Raw genomic sequence first — 22,115 nt, forward strand, 5'->3', positions numbered from 1 at the left:
AGAGGACGATGGAACAGCTGCTCACATTAGAGGCCGGATATTCTGAGAAGCAGCTTTATGAGGTTTTACCCATAGAGACACTGCCACCTCTCTCCTTGAAGGGAGCATAATGGACTGGGGTGAACAATTCTGATCTCACCGCTGGAGTATTGGGTATCTGGTGTCTGGGCAGAAAGAGGACATCGGATGGTGGAAACACCTGGTACAGGGAAAGGCCTTAGGTTGTAACCACTTGGACGCTCGTCTTTACTACCAAGCCAAGCAAGTGACTCTGAGTCCCCTTCTGTGCCGAATGCTTCCACAGGCATCCTGGGAGGAAATCATGGCTTCCGTAAACACTGACTTACTGAGACCTCCAGGAATCAGTCCCCTCTCTGCATTCTTTTATCCTCATCAACAGAGTGCAGACTTGTGCTGGGGAGTGTGGCCTGGCAGAGAAACTGAAGCTGGTTTAGGCCCTAGAGATTTGCAACTTTAAGGTTGAGACTTCCAAGTCTCCCCAGATTCTAAGAGAGGAGTAAGAGGTCTGTTCTTGTTCAAGCCATCTGGATGGAAACTGAGTCGGGCACCGAGTGGGGGGCTTCCAAGATGCGCAAGGATGCCTACTGTTGATTGAGCACTTGAATATGCAAAATGAATATGTACTGAGCTACAAGCCTTAACTGCAGAATCTCAGTTCACCCTGAGTTCACACCAGTGCAGTGAGATATTATTATTATTCCCATTTTACAGATAGTGGAACTTAGGCTTTGAAAAGCTTGGACACCAGCCTGAAGTGACAGAGCTAGGAAGAATACAGCCCACCTCTGTCTGACTGCAATGCACAGTTTCTCTATTTTTATTCAACACTGCCTTCTACTGAGGGTGAAAGGGATTGCTGAGGAGGTAAGTACAGTAGAGGGGAAAGTCCTAGAGAGCCAATAAAGAAGCCAACACAGCACCATCAGCAAGTAAATCTGCTCCTGCATAGACCAGGGTGGCTGGCAGTGTAGCCCTCCAACTTGGAATAGGATCTTTTTTTCCTCATCTGTATCCTCACCTTCATCAGAGTTAATGACGTTGGAGTTACTAAAGGAGTAATTAGCCCTTCGATTCACTCAACCCACCAGAGTCATATTGCATGAGGCAATTTGTAGATGAGCTTCAAAGCAGCTTTAAAAGATTCTCCTGCAGAAGTATAAATACTTCCTTGAATTATCACTTCAGCTTTGAGCCGGCTGCGGTCTTCTTGGACACTTTCTGGGGAAGGGTATTCCCTGATGTAAGAGAGATTTAATTTTCATACAGCGTTCAGGGAAAACTCTTTTTGGATGGTGTTGAAATCAGCTCTTTCTAAAAAATCATGTGATATTTTGACCGGCTGAAGATGCAGATGTACAACTTTTAAGTATAATTATTGTGAAACTGGTAGCTTCAAAAAAAAAACTATCATTTAGAAGATGATATTCTCAACTTATCCAAAATCATCCCTGTTTACTTTTTTAGCATTTTGTACATTCTTTTTTGGAACCTTTAATTAGAGATGATTTCGGGAACATCCAGCCTGGAAGGAAAACATCAGAATTGACTGATTTCTGTGGTATGGTTTAGAAAAATTCTCCCTTACATGGTATTATCTTGTTCAAGCTCAGAATCATTGAGGCTTAACTTAACATGTGTCAAGAGGTTACCTCTCAGTGTCCTGCAAAATAGACTTCTGCCTGTTTGGTTTTTGGCTTTTTTTTTCCTTCTCACATTTTGAAAACGGTGCCATGTGCTCACAGGGAATTCCCCTTATGCAAAGTTTTAGTTCTAGATGCATTTTATAGATTTTGCATTGTGCCCTTTTGAGACTATGTATTTATATTTGGATAGACTGAATATTTATTAGTGTACAGTGATTGCTAATGTTCACAATTAAAATGTTACAAATATCTCTTATGCTTTGTAAATCACACCAAGTTAAAGGTTGGGTCTAGCAAATAAAGCTGTGCATTTTAGTAAATAGGGTATGTATAGCCTGGGTCCATACTTATCCCAATGTCAGACAACCAAAAGTTTTCCATAAATAATAATGGTTACATAGTTTCACATTCCACAGACAAATAAAGACTATACATCGTTCAACATTGTTTCACCAGGTAAATATCAAATGCTTCCTGTGATCTCTGATATGCTGCACTGAGTGCTGCAGAAACAAAGATGAAAAAGACACAGTCTTTACTTTTAAGAAACTCCAGGTATGGTTGGGAAGGCAGACAAATAAACAAGTAAAATTATAATACAGCAATTAGAGCAACAACAGAAATAAGGTCAAAGTAGAGAAGAGCTCAGAAAAAGTGATGGAATCTATTGGGCAAAGGGTGACATCAGTGGAAACTTCTTAGAAACCTGCTACTGAAAGTGTGGTCCCCGGACCAGCAACAGCAGCATTACTAGCTTGTGAGAAATGCAAATTCTCTCTTCACCCTGAGATCCACTGAATGAGAATCTGCATTTTAACAAGATCTACAGGTGATCATCTGCACATTAAAGTTTGGGAAGCGCTGTCACAGAAGATATCATCTCTGACTCAGTTTTGAAGATGAATTATGCTTTTTGTAGGCAAGCCAATGGGCAGAAATACTTTCCAGGTAGAGGGATAGAGGAAACAAAACATATTGGGAAGCTATTATCAGTTTACCATTGCTGGGGCAAAGGGTGTGTGTGTGTGTGTGTGTGTGTGTGTGTGTAGACAAGGACTTAGATTTTAAAACACAAAAAATGTTGGAACTCTAGTTGTAGAGAGGAAAAATGTCATTGAACAAGGAGAGAAGGTCAAATTTGTGTTTAAAAATATATTCTGGCAGCAGTGTGGAGAGTGGATTTGAGAGAGGGAAAGCTGGTGAAAGAGAAACCAATCTGGAGATGATTTCTGACTTGCTCCTAGTACCAAATTATTGTTCATACTCATTCTGTCATCTGCTATGTGGGTGACATGTGGAAACTGTAATTCGGAGCTCTTAAGCCACAGTTGGACAGCAAGGCACAGCTGTTCTCCTCCCTCTTAAAATCCCAGTGAAATAAGGGCTGGGTTATTATAGTTTGGGTGTATTGAGCTCTCCCTGTACCTTTCAGTTCACCAAATGCCTACATCCACTGCTGGAGCCAGCTCATGCACCCAGAGGACCATCAGGCACCAGTGAGAAAGCCTGTGGCTTCCACACAGTCCTTTGTGGGACTCACCTCTGGGCTTGACTCCCCCTGGCAAATGACCCAGAGAGGAAGGTTCTAGAGCAGGACGGATGAACAGATCGGTTTCTCAGAGAGCATTTATCCTGCAGATCCTACTCTGCCTGGAACCTCCCAACACACAAGACCACCAAACTCAGGAAAAGGCAGAACATACCCCATTCAGCCAGATGGGCAGTGTGTGTGCGTGTGTGTGTGTGTGTGTGTGTGTGTGTGTGTGTATGAGTGTGTCTTCAGTGACTTTGCATTTCTTCCCAAGTCATCATGAGTAGTTGGTTTCTGGGATAATTGAATCATACAGATACTGTTAGGAGGAGTTTTAGAGATCATTGTTACCATTCACCTGCTATTACTTGGCACTGTGTCAGGTGTATACGATGAATAAGATATCAGTTGAGGACCAAACACATCACAGTCAAATTATGATAATTCAAGGCAAGCCTATTTCAAAAGGGCTGCTTAACACAGTGTGGGTTTAGAAGAACCATAGTAAGTAGTACAGAGGGAAAGAACAGCCAAGGAACAGTTACCACGCCTAGGCCCAAAGAAATGAGGAACGGGAGTGGTCACTTGCTTGTGGAAGCAGAGAGTCAGCTGGAGAAAGGTGCCTCGAGAGGACAGCACATTTAGTGAGAAACAGAGGAAGCCCAAGGCAGCAACACAAGGAGGAGGCTGTGGAATAAATATGCTGGCCCCACTCTCCTCCCTTCCCCCCATCAACTGCTGGGGTTTCTTGTTGGCCAAACCCAGCTGGAAGCCAGAGGATGAAGAAATCCTAGTAGAGTAGTCCACAGAGGTCAGTCTGCAGGGGCAGGGGCAGGGTGAGAAGAGTGAAGTAGGTCTGGAGGAGCAAGAGAAGATCTCCAGGGCTTCCCTGATGGCACAGTGGTTAAGAATCCGCCTGCCGATGCAGGGGACACCGGTTCGAGCCCTGGTCCGAGAAGATCCCACATGCCGTGGAGCCACTAAGCCTGTGTGCCACAACTACTGAGCCTGCGCTCTAGAGCCCGCGAGCCATGACTACTGAAGCCTGGGCGCCTAGAGCCCGTGCTCCGCAACAAAGAGAAGCCACCGCAATGAGAAGCCCGCGCACCACAACGAAGAGTATCCCTGGCTCGCCACAACTAGAGAAAAGCCCATGCACAGCAACAAAGACCAATGTAGCCAAAAATAAAATAAATAAATGTAAAAAAAAAAGAGAGAGAAGATATCCAGTACACATGCCAACCTTTCTGTAAGAAGCCTCAGGCTAGTAAAAAAGTCCAACACATAAATAAATACAGTTGATTTATGCTTTGCAGACTTTATACTTGCAAACTGCCTGCTCACTAAAATCTATCTGTAACCCCAAAGTCAATTCTTGCAGCCCTTTCACAGTCATTTATGACACGCCCATGCCCAGAGCAGAGAAAAATTTGTCACTCTACAGGCACATTCCCAGCTGAGGTCGAACAAGGCGAGGCCCTGCCTTCTCGTTTCAGCTCATACCATAAACTAGTGTCCTTCTTGAGGTCTATTTAGTGCCAAATTTTTTGCACTTGTGTACATTTTATTGGTCATTTTGCTCTTTAAAGTGACCCTCAAGCATAGAGCTGAGATGCTGTCTCGTGTAAGTGAAAGAAGGCTGTGATGTAGCTTACAAAGAAAACATGTGTTAGATGAGTTTCACTCAGCACGAGTTATAGTTCTGTTGACGGTGAGTTCAATGTTAATGAAGCCACAATACATACAAAACAAGGTGTTTTTGAACAGAAATGTGCATAAGACAAGGTTATGTGTAAATCAGGTGACTTTATTAAACATAACCACTGAATGATGAGAATCAACTGTGATTGCAGAGCACTGCTGTAGGTCATCTGATGGAGCAATGGTCACGACCCAGTGAGAGCACAGAGAGTGAAAATACCCAAGGAAGCAGGGAGGGCTTCACAGAGGAAATGATATTTGAGCTGTGTCTTAAAGGGTAAATGGGAGTTCCTAAGGAAGGGAAGGTCTGGAAGAACGTTTCAGGCCAGAGAAACCAGCATGCATAAAAACACATCTTATTCCACCTTCTTCCCTTGTATTAATTGGATGTTAGGAGTGGGAACCTTGGGGCCCAAAGCCAGCAGGTGCTGGAGAATCAGTTAAAGGAACCTAGTAGATTATGGTTCCTCACCCTCCAGGTTCACATCTACCCACACCCCGCTCTACCATCTAGAGCTAACAAGGAGTTCCTGATCCCCTTTTCATTTTCTCAGATTCATTTTGACTACAAATGTCTATAAGCTGAGACAAGCTATAGAAACATTTACTTGTTTTTCTGTTGTGTATATCTCAAAGCTCTTTCCCATTTAAGATGATGTTTGACCTCTCCAGCAGCTTTGACATGGAAGGGTGGGTGACAGGGTCTCACTTGACAGAAAAGGGAAGTGAAACACAGCATGCTGAGGTTGTAGAGCAACACAACACAAGTGAGAATAGAACTCAGATCTTATTCCAAGTCCTGCATTCTTCCTAAAGACCACGCCCAAATTCAAACCATGGTAATAATAATAAAAACAATAAAAGCTCCCATTTTTTTAAACATCTTTATTGGAGTAAAATTGTTTTACAATGGTGTGTTAGTTTCTGCTTTATAACAAAGTGAATCAGCTATACATATACATGTATCGCCATATCCCCTCCCTTTTGCGTCTCCCTCCCATCCTCCCAACCCCACCCCTCTAGGTGGTCACAAAGCACCGAGCTGATCTCCCTGAGCTATGTGACTGCTTCCCACTAGCTATCTATTTTACATTTGGTAGTGTATATATGTCCATGCCACTATCTCACTTCGTCCCAGCTTACCCTTCCCTATCCCTGTGTCCTCAAGTCCATTCTCTATGTCTGCATCTTTATTCCTAGTCTGCCCCTAGGTTCTTCAGAACCTTTTTTCTTTTCTTTTTTTAGATTCCATATATATGTGTTAGCATATGGTATTTGTTTTTCTCTTTCTGACTTATTTCACTCTGTATAACAGATTCTAGGTCCATCCCCCTCACTACAAATAACTCAATTTCGTTTCTTTTTATGGCTGAGTAATATTCCATTGTATATATGTGTCACATCTTCTTTATCCATTCATCTGTCAATGGACAGTTACGTTGCTTACATGTCCTGGCTATTGTAAATAGTGCTGCCATGAACATCGTGGTACATGTGTCTTTTTGAATTATGGTTTTCTCCAGGTATATGCCCAGTAGTGGGATTGCTGGGTTGTATGGTAGTCCTGTTTTTAGTTTTGTAAAGAACCTCCATACTGTTCTCCATAGTGGTTGTATCAATTTACATTCCCACCAACAGTGCAAGAGGGCTCCTTTTCTCCACACCCTCTTCAGCATTTATTGTTTGTAGATTTTTTGACAATGGTCATTCTGACTGGTGTGAGGTGATACCACATTGTAGTTTTGATTTGCATTTCTCTAATGATTAGTGATGTTGAACAACCTTTCATGTGTTTGTTGGCCATCTGTATATCTTCTTTGGAGAAATGTCTATTTAGGTCTTCTGCCCATTTTTGGATTGGGTTGTTTGGTTTTTTTTGATATTGACCTGCATGAGCTGTTTGTAAATTTTGGAGATTAATCCTTTGTCAGTTGCTTCTTTTGTAAATATTTTCTCCCATTCTGAGGGTTGTCTTTTCATCTTGTTTATGGTTTCCTTTGCTGTGCAAAAGCTTTTAAGTTTCATTAGGTCCCATTTGTTTATTTTTGTTTCTATTGTCATTTCTCTAGGAGTTGGGTCAAAAAGGATCTTGCTGTGATGTGTGTCATAGAGGGTTCTGCCTATGTTTTCCTCTAAGAGTTTTATAGTATCTGGCCTTACATTTAGGTCTTTAATCCATTTTGAGTTTATTTTTGTGTATGGTGTTAGGGAGTGTTCTAATTTCATTCTTTTACATGTAGTTGTCCAGTTTCCCCAGCACCACTTATTGAAAAGGCTGTCCTTTCTCGTGTATATTCTTGCCTCCTATATCAAAAATAAGGCGACCATATGTGCGTGGGTTTATCTCTGGGCTTTCTATCCTGTTCCATTGAGCTATGTTTCTGTTTTTGTGCCAGTACCATACTGTCTTGATTACTGTAGCTTTGTAGTATAGTCTGAAGTCAGGGAGCCTGAGTCCTCCAGGCCCGTTTTTCTCTCTAAAGATTGCTTTAGTTATTTGGGGTCTTTTGTGTTTCCACACAAATTGTGAAATTTTTTGTTCTAGTTCTGTGAAAAATGCCAGTGGTAGTTTGATAGGGATTGCATTGAATATGTAGATTGCTTTGGGTAGTATAGTCATTTTCACAATGTTGATTCTTCCAATCTAGGAACACAGTATATCTCTCCATCTGTTTGTATCATCTTTAATTGCTTTCATCAGTGTCTTATAGTTTTGTGCATATAGGTCTTTTGTCTCCTTAGGTATGTTTATTCCTAGGTATTTTATTCTTTTGCTTGCAATGGTAAATGGGAGTGTTTCCTTAATTTCTCTTTCTGATTTTTCATCATCAGTATATAGGAATGAAAGAGATTTCTGAGCATTAATTTTGTATCCTGCTACTTTACCAAATTCATTGATTAGCTCTAGTAGTTTTCTGGTGGCATCTTTAGGATTTTCTATGTATAGTATCATGTCATCTGCAAACAGTGACAGTTTTACTTTTTCTCTTCTGATTTGGATTCCTTTCATTTCTGTTTCTTCTCTGATTGCTGTGGCTAAAACTTCCAAAACTATGTTGAATAGTAGTGTTGAAAGTGGGCAACCTTGTCTTGTTCTTGATCTTAGTGGAAATGGTTTCAGGTTTTCACCATCAAGAACGATGTTGACTGTGGATTTGTCAAATATGGCCTTCATTATGTTGAGGTAAGTTCCCTCTATGCCTACTTTCTGGAGGGTTTTTATCATAAATGGGTGTTGAATTTTGTCAAAAGCTTTTTCTGCATCTATTGAGATGATCACATGGTTTTTATCCTTCAATTTGTTAATATGGTGTATCACATTGATTGATTTGCGTATATTGAAGAATCCTTGCATTCCTGGGATAAACCCCACTTGATCATGGTGTATGATCCTTTTAATGTGCTTTGGATTTTGTTTGCTAGTATTTTGTCGAGGATCTTTGCATCTATGTTCATCAGTGATATTGGTCTGTAGTTTTCTTTTTTTGTGACATCTTTGTCTGCTTTTGGTATCAGGGTGATGGTGGCCTGGTAGAATGAGTTTAGGAGTGTTCCTCCCTCTGCTATATTTTGGAAGAGTTTGCGAAGGATAGGTGTGAGCTCTTCTCTAAACATTTGATAGAATTCACCTGTGAATCCATCTGGTCCTGGGCTTTTGTTTGCTGGAAGATTTTTAATCACAGTTTCAATTTCAGTGCTTGTGATTGGTCTGTTCATATTTTCTATTTCTTCCTGGTTCAGTCTCAGAAGGTTGTGCTCTTCTAAGAATTTGTCCATTTCTTCCAGGTTGTCCATTTTATTGGCATATAGTTGCTTGTAGTAATCTCTCATGATCCTTTGTATTTCTGCAGTGTCAGTTGTTACTTCTCCTTTTTCATTTCTAATTCTATTGATTTGAGTCTCCTCCCTTTTTTTCTTGATGAGTCTGGCTAATGGTCTATCAATTTTGTTTATCTTCTCAAAGAACCAGCTTTTAGTTTTATTGATCTTTGCTATTGTTTCCTTCATTTCTTTTTCATTTATTTCTGATCTGATCTTTATGATCTCTTTCCTTCTGCTAACTTTGGGGGTTTTTTGTTCTTCTTTCTCTAATTGCTTTAGGTGTAAGGATAGGTGTTTATTTGAGATGTTTCTTGTTTCTTGAGGTAGGATTCTATTGCTATAAACTTCCCTCTTAGAACTGCTTTTGCTGCATCACATAGGTTTTGGGTCATCGTGTTTTCATTGTCATTTGTTTCTATGTATTTTTTGATTTCCTCTTTGATTTCTTCTGTGATCTCTTGGTTATTTAGTAGTGTATTGTTTAGCCTCCATGTGTTTGTATTTTTTACAGATATTTCCTGTAATTGATATCTAGTCTCATAGCATCGTGGTTGGAAACAATACTTGATATAACTTTAATTTTCTTAAATTTACCAAGGCTTGATTTGTGACCCAAGATATGATCTATCCTGGAGAATGTTCCATGAGCACTTGAGAAGAAAGTGCATTCTGTTGTTTTTGGATGGAATGTCCTATAAATATCAATCAAGTCCATCTTGTTTAATGTATCATTTAAAGCCTGTGTTTCCTTATTTATTTTCATTTTGGATGATCTGTCCATTGGTGAAAGTGGGGTGTTAACATCCCCTTCTATGATTTTGTTACTGTCGATTTCCCCTTTTATGGCTGTTAGCATTTGCCTTATGAATTGAAGTGCTCCTATGTTGAGTACATAAATATTTACAATTGTTATATGTTCTTCTTGGACTGATCCCTTGATCATTATGTAGTTTCCTAGTCTCCTGTAGTAGTCTTTATTTTAAAGTCTATTTTGTCAGATATGAGAATTGCTACTCCAGCTTTCTTTAGATTTCCATTTGCATGGAATATCTTTTTCCATCCCCTCACTTTCAGTCTTTATGTGTCCCTAGGTCTGAAGTGGGTCTCTTGTAGACAGCATATATATGGGTCTTGTTTTTGTATCCATTCAGCCAGTCTATGTCTTTTGGTTGGAGCATTTAATCCATTTACATTTAAGGATATTATCGATATGTATCCTCCTATTACGATTTTCTTAAGTGTTTTGGGTTTGTTATTGTAGGTCTTTTCCTTTTCTTGTGTTTCCTGCCTAGAGAAGTGCCTTTAGCATTTGTTGTAAAGCTGGTTTGGTGGTGCTGAATTCTCTTAGCTTTTGCTTGTCTGTAAATATTTTAATTTCTCCATCAAATGTGAATGAGATCCTTGCTGAGTAGAGTAATCTTGGTTGTAGGTTTTTCCCTTTCATCACTTTAAATATGTCTTGCCACTCCCTTCTGGCTTGCAGCGTTTCTGCTGAAAGATCAGCTGTTAACCTTATGGGGATTCCCTTTTGTGTTATTTGTTGCTTTTCCCTTGTTGCTTTTAATATTTTTTCTTTGTATTTAATTTTTGATAGTTTGATTAATATGTGTCTTGGCATGTTTCTCCTTGGATTTATCCTGTATGGGATTCTCTGCAATTCCTGGACTTGATTGACTCTTTCTTTTCCCATGTCAGGGAAATTTTCAACTATAATCTCTTCAAATATTTTCTCAGTCCCTTTTTTTTTCTCTTCTTCTTCTGGGACCCCTATAATTTGAAGATTGGTGCGTTTAATGCTGTCCCAGAGGTCTCTAAGACTGTCCTCAACTCTTTTCATTCCTTTTTCTTTATTCTGCTCTGCAGTAGTTATTTCAACTATTTTATCTTCCAGGTCACTTATCCGTTCTTCTGCCTCAGTTATTCTGCTTTTGATTCCTTCTAGAGAATTTTTACTTTCATTTATTGTGTTGTTCATCATTGTTTGTTTGCTCTTTAGTTCTTCTAGGTCCTTGTTAAACGTTTCTTGTATTTTCTCCATTCTATTTCCCAGATTTTGGATCATCTTTACTATTATTACTCTGAATTCTTTTTCAGGTAGACTGCCTATTTCTTCTTCATTTGTTTGGACTGGTGGGTTTTTACCTTGCTCTTTCAACTGCTGTCTGTTTCTCTGTCTTCTCATTTTGCTTAACTTACTGTGTTTGGGGTGTCCTTTTCGCAGGCTGCAGGTTCGTTGTTCCCATTTTTTTTGGTGTCTGCCCCCAATGGCTAAGGTTGGTTCAGTGGGTAGGGTAGGCTTCCTAGTGAAGGGGACTAGTGCCTGTGTTCTGGTGGATGAGGCTGGATCTTGTCTTTCTGGTGGGCAGGACCGCAACCGGTGGTGTGTTTTTGGGGTGTCTGTGACCTTATTATTATGTTAGGTAGCCTCTCTGCTAATGGGTGCGGTTGTGTTCCTGTCTTGCTAGTTGTTTGGCATAAGGTGTCCAGCACCGTAGCTTGCTGGTTGTTGAGTGGAGCTGGGTCTTAGCGTTGAGATAGAGATCTCTGGGAGAGCTTTCGCCGTTTGATATTACATGGAGCTGGGAGGTCTCTGGTGGACCAATGTCCTGAACTCAGCTCTCCCACCTCAGAGGCACAGGCCTGACACCTGGCCAGAGCACCAAGACCCTGTCAGCCACATGGCTCAGGAGAAAAAAAGAAAGAAAGAAATAAAAAATAAATAAAAAGAAATAAAGTTATTAAAATAAAAACTAAAAGAAAATTATTAAAAATTTTAAAAATTAAAAAGTAATAAAAGAAAGAAGAGAGCAACCAAACCAAAAAACTAATCCACCAATGATAACAAGTGCTAAAAACTATACTAAAAAAAAAAAGGAGAGACAGAACCCTAGGAGAAATGGTAAAAGCAAAGCTATACAGACAAAATCACACAATGAAGCATACATATACACTCTCACAGAAAGAGTAAAAGGAAAAAAAAATATATATATATATATACATATAAAAAAAAAGGAAGAGAGCAACCAAATCAGTAAACAAATCTACCAATGATAATAAACTCTAAATACTAAACTAAGATAAACATAAAACCAGAAACCAGTCAGTTCCATACAGCAAACCCCAAGTCTACAGCTGCTCCCAAAGTCCACTGCCTCAGTTTTGGGATGATTCGTTGTCTATTCAGGTATTCCAGAGATGCAGGGTACATCAAGTTGATTGTGGAGGAGTAATCCGCTGCTCCTGAGGCTGCTGGGAGAAATTTCCCTTTCTCTTCTTTGTTCGCACAGCTCCCGGGGTTCAGCTTTGGATTCGGCCCCGCCTCTGCGTGTAGGTCGGCTGAGGGCGTCTGTTCTTCGCTCAGACATGACTGGGTCAAAGGAGGGCTGATTAGGGGGCTCTGGCTCACTCAGGCCAGGGGAGGGAGGGGTACGGAGTGCGGGGCGAGCCTGCGGCGGCAGAGGCCGACGGGGACGTTGCACCAGCCTGATGCGCGCCGTGCGTTCTTCCTGGGAAGTTGTCCCTGGATCACGGGACCCTGGCAGTGGTGGGCTGCACAGGCTCTCGGGAGGGGAGGTGTGGGTAGTGACCTGTGCTCGCACACAGGCTTCTTGGTGGCTGCAGCAGCAGCCTTAGCGTCTCATGCCCATCTCTGGGGTCCGTGCTGATAGCCGCGGCTCGCGCCTGTCTCTGGAGCTCGTTTAGGCGGTGCTGTGAATCCCCTCTCCTCGTGCACCCTGAAACAATGGTCTCTTGCCTCTTCGGCAGCTCCAGACCTTTTTCCGGACTCCCTCCCGGCTAGCTGTGGCGCACTAGCCCCCTTCGCGCTGTGTTCACGCAGCCAACCCCAGTCCTCTCCCTGGAATCCGACCTTCGAAGCCCGAGCCTCTGCTCCCAGCCCCGCCCTCCCCGGCGGGTGAGCAGTCAAGCCTCTCGGGCTGGTGAGGGCTGGTTGGCACTGATCCTCTGTGTGGGAATCTCTCTGCTTTGCCCTCCGCACCCCTGTTGCTGTGCTCTCCTCCGTGGTTCGGAAGCTTCCCCCCACCTCCCCCCGTCTCCTCCAGTGAAGGGGCTTCCTAGTGCCAGAGGTTCAGGTCCTGTCCCTATTCTTTTGTCTCTGTTTTTTCTTTTTCCTTATGCCCTACCCAGGTACGTGGAGAGTTTCTTGCATTTTGGGAAGTCTGAGGTCTTCTGCCAGCGTTCAGGTGTTCTGTAGGAGTTGTTCCACATGTAGATGTATCTCTGATGTATTTGTGGGGAGGAAGGTGATCTCCACATCTTACTCCTCCGCCACCTTGAATGCCTCCCAAAGCTCCCATTTTTGAGCATCTATGATGGCTCTGCTTACTGTGTTACACTGACTGTTTCATTTAATCTTCCGAGAACCCAAGGGATAGAAACAATTATGATCATCTCAATTTTGTCGATGAGGAGTACGGTGCTCAGTAACTTAGGAAAACCATTCATGGTCCCATAATTAGTAACAGGCAGAATTCGGGCTTGAAGCTAGACCTGTTGTTCCGAAATTCCATGCTCCCAACCATTCTGTGGGGTGGATTATAGGGCCACTATGCCAGCCTCTGAGAATACAGCAGCACAGCACCAACCTCATTGTACCTCGGCTATGTTGTTGCATTGCATTCCAAACCTGGTTTGGAATATGCTCAAACTCTCCTCATCCATTCTCATCCAAAATTATGGTAAATAGTATTTGTTTAAATAAAGATGAAAGGTCCTTTGCTGTCAAGTTCTATGTAAAATATCTGACCTTCAGGGGAGGCCAGTTCTCTAGAAGTCGCAGAAGTGAGCAAAGTGAGAAAAAGACAGCAGAGAAGAGAGGGAATGCATTTCCAAATGACCCAGGACAGATCTGCAATATTTCAATAGCAAAAAAGCCCCCAATATTTCATCTATAAAACAACAGAGCTACTTCTGAGGATTTTGTGAAGATAAAATTTGCCCATCCATACACAGTACTTGGCACAGAGACTAATCCCAAATAAACATCCAATAAATGTTAGTGTAGAATATCTGCTTTAACAAATTTTCAAAGAAGGAAACAGGCAACTCTGTTTCCTATGGAAAGACCTGGGTGTGGGTCCAGCCAGCCTTGGGCAACCCTTCCCCTCTCTGGGCCCCAGTTCTTTCGTCTGTAAAATAAGGCAGTTTTGAGCAAGTGGTCAGGTTTTATCTAATGGACAATGTAAATTGTGTAACTGACCATCAAATTTCCCTTTTCCTGCTAACTACATGAATGTTTAACTACACAAAACAAATGTGTGAGCCTACTGTAGCAAACCCAAAGCACATGGAGATAGTTTTTGTATCATTCACATTTTCTCTCCATCTCATATCCCTTTTCCTTTCAAAAGAAATTATTACTGATTTAAAAACATTTTAATACAATGTGTCTCTATAACTTGCATTAAATGTGGTTTTAGAATAAGGTGACACAGTAATGAAAACATGGATTCTGTTTGGGAGGGGGAAATGAGGCTATATATAATTTTGGTTAAAAGTTAAAAGCGTAAGTTTTGGTTTCACTACCTTGAGCAAGTTATTTAACCTGCCTTAGTTTCCTCAATTATAAAATGGGACTAACAGCTATAGTTTCCTCATAGGATAATTTTAAATATATATTTTTTTAATTTTAAATATTAAATGAGATAATGCACTTGATAAATGTTAGCCATTATTATTAATATTTATGTTTTCTCTCTCCAGAACCAGTTCTTATGCCCATTTCAGATGCTCCACTATCGGTTTCTATGAAACAGGGTCTGCCAATGGATTTTAAAAGGAAACGTAGATGTCCTGACTTGGGGCTTTTCTAAAAACAAGGCAATGTTGCCACACAGACAACTGCAATGCGTGGCCCACAACTTTGCCAGGGGCGAAGCGATTCTCACCTTATAGCTGTGGTCCTCTCATTGCTGATGGTGCAGCCTGGGGATGGACCGGAAGGATATCTGAAGGCAGTAGACAGATGGCTCCAAATTTCAATGGCAACGTGTAAGCTTTCGCTTTCGATTATTCATTCAACCCACTTTTACTATTATCTCTATTATTTTACATAATAGAATGCCTGTTATGTACTAGGCACTGAGGATGCAATGGAGAGCAAGACACATCTCTGCTCTGTTAGATTTTATGTTCAAATGGTGGTATTCAGGCAAGTATGCCAACAATTACAACACAGCGTAACAAGTGGTAAGGTAGAGGAAGTCCAGGGAGTTATAGGAGCATGGACAGCTGACCCTAACCCAACCCAAACGTGGAGGGGTCATGGAAGAAGCAACAACTGAGTGGATACCAGAAGGATGACTAGAAGGTAGGCACCATTGTAGGGGCAGAGTGTGGAAAGGGTAGGGAAAGGAGGAGAGATCAGTCCAAGCAAAAAAGCCTAGCTTGTGCAAAGGCCAAATGCAAGAGAGAACACAGCAAGTTTGGGGAACTAAAAGATTCCTCTTAGCTGAAGCACAGCAAGCTTGTTCACAGAAGAAGAGACTGGACAGGTAGACTCCAGATCATGGAGGCCACAGTAAGGAGGTTTGGCTCCATCCTGTGAGAAGTGAGGAACTAGTGAATGCTTTAAGCATGGCAGGGGCATGTCCTTTGTTTTAACTCATGCAGTATTCCACATGCAGGGGGACCTTGGAGTATATCCGACCTACTTCACTCTACACATGGGGAAACATAGGTCAAGTGACTTATCTAAGATCACTTAGTTGCAAAACCAGGACCAAAAGGCAAGCCTCTGGATTTCCAAAACAGTGGTTTCAACAAAACCATATCGCTTCCCCTTACAAGCAAATAGAATTCAGGGGCCAGGGAATTATTTTTGCCCAAGATCTAACCAAACATATACATAATTGTCTTTTTTGTTTTTAAGCAACGTGTTCCTGCAAGGTGAAAAGACAAGGAAGGAACCACAGGGAGAAATATGTCTTCCAGAAATCTACAGCATCTAAAATAATACGCCGTATAGAATGAAAATCCAATCTCTCATTGTTAGATATTTGTAATCACTGACACCCAAAATCCCAAGGATCACAGCACAAAATTAAAAATTAAAAAAAAGAAAGAAACCTCACTTCTGTTTTTAAAGCCATCCTCCACAAACACACCCACAGCTTTCTCACATGGCACCAGGGACAGAATGTATATATATATATATATATATATATATATATGTCATCCTTTCTGAAATAGCAATTTAAATTAGTATGAGTGAGGTAACATCAAACCACAAAGGATCATGAATCCTGAGTGCTAGGGAAATGATGTGAGATCAGGGAGGGCAAAGACTTCCACAAGTTCTTTGCTGAGTGTTGAGTAATGTGGCTCCTCTATAAATAGCCCCTGATGGGAAGAGCTGAGTGATTAACTAGAAATTTGTGCGCCCTTTGGAAATATTTCAGAAAGGTTCTCCTGTAGCAAGACTTTTACCCCTTAACTTTAAAAAGTCTCAAATGCTTTCAAATTATTTACCTTGTGAAGTAGGAAAGGCAACTCTTATTCCCCACATTGTAGATAAGGTGGCACCTCAGGAACAGAGTGGTGAAATGACTTGCTCAGGGGTCCCAAGGTTGGAATTCGGTGCTGCCTGACTTTCACCTGGTTTGAGGGCTCACCAGGCTGCATCTCCATGAGAACCGTTTCTTTGGAGACTTAGAGCAGATAAGTCTTGAGGAGAAAGGTGCCTGTCCTCTCACTTCTTTCCCGGGCTTTGCCGGTAAATACTTCCTGTCACCATGTATTTGCCTTTTTGTCCATGAGGCAATTAATTCTTCCTGAATGAAGCTGAGGGAGATCCCTGCTTCAAAGAGGGCAGCTTCAGAGATTTGGCCCCAGGGAAGTGAAACGGAGGGTGAGAAGGTAATTTTGAACAGAGGAACAGCATTTGGGATCAGACTCCATTGGTGGAAGCCCCGTCTCCCCAACCCTCAGGTTTATTTTCTATCACTTCACCCTGTTCTTCTTCTTCACAGAACGACTCTCAGTTGGAACTGGACATTTGCTAGGTACATTTATTCTCCATCTCTCCTAATAGATGATAAGCTCCAAAAGTGCCGGGGCCTGTCTTTTGTACACCAGTACCTACTCAACTCCTGGCACGGTGCTTGGAACAAAATAGGTGCTCGATAAATATTAGGGAGATAAATGAGCACTTGGAAATAATGTGAGATCAATGAGGTCCGAAAGGAGCCCAAATCTTCAGTCCTCCTACTGCTGCAGGTGTGGTTCCCAGGCCTGAGGGGTCCTGGGGACAAGTTCTCCCTAAGCGGCGCGGCTGTCTCTCCCGGGGCGGGAGCCCGGGTTGCAGGTCCGGGATGCGCCGGCCGCGCAGAGGGGCGCGCCCAGAGACCCTGGCCGCAGCCATTTCCTGCTCTTTGTGTGACAGCCGCAACGGCGAAGGGGCGGGATACCGGGGGCGGAGGAGGAGCCGCGGCGGGTGGAGGGGCGGGGCCGAGGGCGGGGCCCAGCGCGGCCGCAGCGGAGCGGAGCCGGGCAGAGCATCCTGCGCCCCGGCGCGGGCCACCGCAGTAGCCTCGGGCCGCTCCCCTAGACCTGCCGCAGACCCAGGTAAGCGGTGCTGGCAGGCCTTGGGGCCGGCGTGGGGACTGGGATGCTGCTGGGGATGGCGACGCGGCCGTAAGAATGCTCGAGGGGCCGGCACCTCTTCTCCCAGCCCCGGGGGTGTGCTCAGCACGGCGGCTGGGCTGGCGCGGCCTGGGGGCCCTCGAAGCCCCCGGAGGCTGGGCCTCCGGCCCGGAACAGCTCCCTGCCCCCTCCGGCCCACCCTGGGCCCCGCGGCGCGTACCCCCTGCGGGAGGTGCCGACGCACGGCGGAGCTGGGGCGCGGCGGCTGTGGCAGCAGCAGCAGGTGCGCGGCCTGGGCCGGAGCCGCCGGCCGGGGAGGAAGCGGCGCTCATCACGAGCATCGGAGACACCTGCAGCGGCCGCGAGCCTGGCGGCGGCGGCGGCGATCTCCCCGCGCTCAGGTACTGCAGAGCGCCGGCCGCCGCCTCTGCCGCTCCGGCCACCATCGCCTCCCGCAGGGCCAGCAAGAACCGCCTGGGCCCGCCTGGCAGCCGCCTCGGGCACACAGAGCCCTTCAGTGAACGTGAGATGGGTGGGGCGAGGGGCGAAGAGGCGGCGTTTGGGGGTGAGGGCTTTAATGAGAGAGGAGGCACGCCTGACCTGCTTTGAAACCTTCCGGCCTAGCTCGCCCTCCCTCCCGGCTTCTGGGGGCGGGGGAGGAGGTAGGGGAAAGGAGATGAGTGGGCTGACTCCTGGGGAAAAGGTTGGGTTTTCATGAGCTCTGAACAATCGGGAAGATGCCTACCTGTCAGTAGTAGGCTTCTGCTTTTCAGGGCAGCCCTCCCCCTCCATGGGTATACACCGTCTAAAAAGGAAGAGAAGGGCGTGCTCTCCGTGTGCCAGTGGGGACGGCGGCGGGAAGCATGGTCCTAGAGGAGTATGGTTGTATTGAGAACCTGGCAGAGAAGGACGCTGGGACTGCCTAGGTGCCCTCCCCAGCCCAGGGAATTTGACCTCTGCTTGCCTAGTTTCCCCAGCACAGCAGAAAGACTCACCAAGGGCTGATGGGCTCTTACAGCCAGGCCAAGAAGGGGACAAGTATCTTTTCTTGCCAGGTCCTGGGCACCCCCTGCCTGTGTCCCCTTTAGGGCAGGGGGTGTCTTACGTTACTTTGGGGCACAGGCCCTGTTGCAAGCCATTCTGGCAACCATGAGATCACAGATGTTGGAGGGCAAAAATCTAGGTTCACATCCCTAGCAGGATGGTGAAGGCCTTGAAGGTTGTTTTCTCCACCATCAGACCTTCCTTCTCTGTGACCCTCCCTGAGACTGCCCACCTCCAGTTCCATACACTGTCCTGTGCTCCACCATCCCCCCACCCATTCTCCTGTGTCAAAAATTGTTTTCAAGAAAGGAGCCAGTGAACACATTTATCCTCAAGAGCTAAATACACAAGAACTTCCCATTAGACCCAGGAGGTGTTTTAGAAGTCATCTGACCAGAAAGGAAACAGAGGCTTAGAGGCATTTTAATGGGAAACAACGCTTTAAGTAAATAATATTTGATATCTCTAATGGTGGAATTTCAGGCAGTGAGCTGGAAGTGGGAGTGGGGAGCTGGGTAGCAATTTTGGGGGACAGCTTGATGAAATGACAACATTTAGCAGCTGTCAGCTCTGTTTGCTGGCTGCAGGGGCAGCTTCAGCCCTAAGGGCAAAAATACCATAGGAGTAGTGTGTGTGTGTGTGTGTGTGTGTGTGTGTGTGTGTGTAACTGGTCAGGGGTTACTGTCACTAGAGGGTATTGTGGAGCGCCCAGTGTACACTTGGAGGAGGTGAAACTTTCCTATAGAGAGTTACTTGTTGGCACTGGCTACCATCTGCCAGGGCAGCTCCGAGGCCACAAGGAGAGTGTGTTATTGCTCACAAAGCCAGTCCCTCTGGCTAGCTCTGCAGGCTGAGCCTCTGGCTGGGGGCATTAGCGCTCTGCTCACTAAGCTTCTTTATTATATTTCCTGGCCAGTTCTGACTGGTTCTGCAGGCACCCAAGCCTGCCTTATTCAGTCCCTGCTAGTAATGGCAAAGGAAAAACTCATTTTAGGTATTAGGCCAACAGTAGGGTGTAAAATCCACCAGGATCGGAGAGTTTTACTCCAATCAAATCAGAGGCTGGCCCAGAGAAGGCAGCAGGCAAGAGTTTAAAAACTGGAAAAGGGTCTGGGGGAACAGTACATGTCCCCTGTGATATATCACGCCCTCTCAGACATTCAGTGGGCCTCCGCGGCCGTCATTGATCAGCAAGCCGAATTAGGTGATGAATAGGCAACAAGCTAATTGACATTGGGAACCGCACTCCTGGAAAACAGTGCCGAGCGGTCTCCATGTTTGAGGATCAGCCTACACTCTCAAAGAGGTTTCTTTTGGCCGCTGTTGGCCCCAGGGTTCCACCAAGAGCTGCACAAAATGGCCTTTTATAGCCTCCATGTGGCCACGGTAACAATGTGTCTATTTCTTTACTGGCAAGTATTAATTATTCACTTGTAGTTGATGAAACCAGGCATCAGTCACCTCGTTGGAGCCTTTGTAAAAGGCCTTTGGTCGTATTGTTCTGAGGAGCAAAGCTAAGCCTAGGGTCCAGAGGATGGACCCTGCATTAGTAGCGGAGGTGGGGCAAGAGGGTAGAGCATACTGTCACCTGGGGCAGTGACACGGTGCGCCCGCAGTGGTGGGGGAGGAGCTGGTACTTAATTGGATGCTCTAGTAAACAAGGGATGCATGCAAATGCTCTGTAGAGTGTCTAGCACATAGTACTATTATATGTTTATCATTATAATGTATTAATTACATAATCATTAAGAATATGGCTCATGCCACATTATATATTGTGTGTCAATCTAAAAACACAGATCTTTTATTGTTGTCATTGTTGACTCTGCTAAAGGATTCAGTGACCTTAGAAGGCCTCCCACAGTGAAGGTTCCGCCCTGGTCACTCAGCAGACACCTCATTGCTGGTGGCCATGTCCAAGAACAGCACACCTGCGAGTTGGCTGGTGTAAGTCTTCATTGCTGGGGATGAGGAGGGATAGTTTGATCCCTGCTAAGAGGAGTCCCAGTTGGGGGAAGGAGGTGTCATCAACCCCGAGTTCTTACCAACTCTTCTACCTCCAGAGCCTTCCTGGATTTTGCTTTTCCCAGGGGAGTTGGTCTCTGTGACCAAGGAACCCAGCCCCAGGTTGACCTGCAGAAGGTAGCCAAAGAAAGCGTGGTAAGCTGTGGTGTCAGCAAGGGCCTCAGCTGGGAAGTGCTCCTGAGTAGCACACTGAAGGTGGGTACAGCTGCAGTAGGAAGAGAGAAGGGGGAGGGAATATGCCCAGCGGAAGCCCAGAGGTAGTTCTCACATTTCAACACAGATCGGGAAGGACCTCTTCCTCTGTGTACATTCAGCATTTTGCAACCCAACCAAAAATGTTGAAGGCATGCTTTGCTTCCCCCTGCGGACAAAGCAGTACTGTGGTCTTTGGACACAAGATTTATTCCTGACTTGCTGTGTGCCGTTAAATCAGCCACTACCTCTCTGACTTTGAAAATTGGGGAACCGAAAGCAGCCTGCGCAGCTTGTTACCTACCTGTTGGCCACGGGAGCCTGTGGATGAGATAATGTTTGTAAACTTCAGGCTGAGAAGAAAAGGCCCTGGAAACAGGGGAGAAGGAGGTTCCTGAATGTATGGCTCCTTTGGATGGCTGCCCTCCATTCCTAAAGGAACAATTTATTGATTATATACTGTGTGTCAACTTAAGAAGACAAATCTGTGGTCTCTCTGCACCACTGAGCCAACTGAAAGGGACACTGAAAGGCACTTTGTGATTCACAGATTCTGTCAAGGACCCTGGATGGTCTTGTCTGTACAAAGACACTTCAGAATTCGGTCAGTGCGTGTGGGACGCTTCCCAGGATGCAAAGATGTTGGGTACTGGCTGCCTAGCCATGGCCACTATGCTAAGCACTGTGTGTGATGTGCCTCAAAGGACCACCATTCAAGCCATACTTCTTGGACCCTGGCAACAGAGGCAAAAACAAATTGGGTACAAATTCTTGAAAGAAATTGTTTTGAGAAGGCAGAGGTTGGGTTCAGGCAGAATTTCTTGCAGGGATCATTCTGGCTGAGTGGCATTTTGATAGACTTGCAGCAACTCAGGAACAGTACAAGCAGAGAGGAAAGTAAACGTGACCCGGAGAGCTGCGCGATAAAGACCCAACGATGACTTACCAATAGGTCTTTTGATTTTGTGTTTCCATTATCATTAGGCCATCTTAGGGTAGTGGTTCTCAGACGTTCATCTCTCCGTGGAACAGAGAGACGTTTAGTGTGTCCGTGGTGTGTGGTCTCTGTCTTCTAAATGAGGCAGGAGATGAGGTCCTCTGCAGAAGTTAAAGGTGGTGGACTGGTTAGGAAAGTGCGGGAGATGTCTGGAGATTTGGAACAGCTGTCTTTGTGGGTGGAATAAGAAATCAAATGGGGATGAATGAGAGCATTGTCTAACTTTACTGAAGGCCCAGCTGAGATCAAAGAGAATCTGCAGGGCTGACCCTCATAGAAGACACTCAGTAACTCAGTGTTAAGTGAAGGGATACCTGAGAATGACTTTCTATTTGTGCTTTTAAATTGTGATGGCTTAAGACCGATTCAGGCAAGGTATGAATGGTGAGACAAGAATTCAAAACTCAGGGTCAGCCATCAACCTCCAAGTATGCTATACCTTCATATGAGAAAGAGAAATGAAGTTCTGTTTTTTATTTTTTGAGGTGGAAACTGTATGACAGGAGAATTTTCTAAATATATCTCTTCAGATTCTTAC

The 22,115-nt window shown here is 44.4% G+C and overlaps 1 protein-coding gene across 2 annotated transcripts in view; it reads left to right on the plus strand.

Moving 5' to 3' along the window:
* The first annotated feature begins 17,171 nt into the window (after nucleotides 1-17,171).
* The window catches only part of CYFIP2 (cytoplasmic FMR1 interacting protein 2), a 131,629-nt gene continuing 126,685 nt past the window's right edge, over nucleotides 17,172-22,115 (plus strand). For both annotated transcript variants that reach the window (XM_067732387.1, XM_067732388.1), the window contains exon 1: nucleotides 17,172-17,301. The gene's annotated coding sequence lies outside the window, so the exon portion shown is untranslated. The remainder of the gene's footprint in view (nucleotides 17,302-22,115) is intronic.

The sequence above is a fragment of the Pseudorca crassidens genome, chromosome 3, assembly GCF_039906515.1.
Source record: "Pseudorca crassidens isolate mPseCra1 chromosome 3, mPseCra1.hap1, whole genome shotgun sequence".
In the NCBI taxonomy this organism is placed as follows: Eukaryota; Metazoa; Chordata; class Mammalia; order Artiodactyla; family Delphinidae; genus Pseudorca; species Pseudorca crassidens.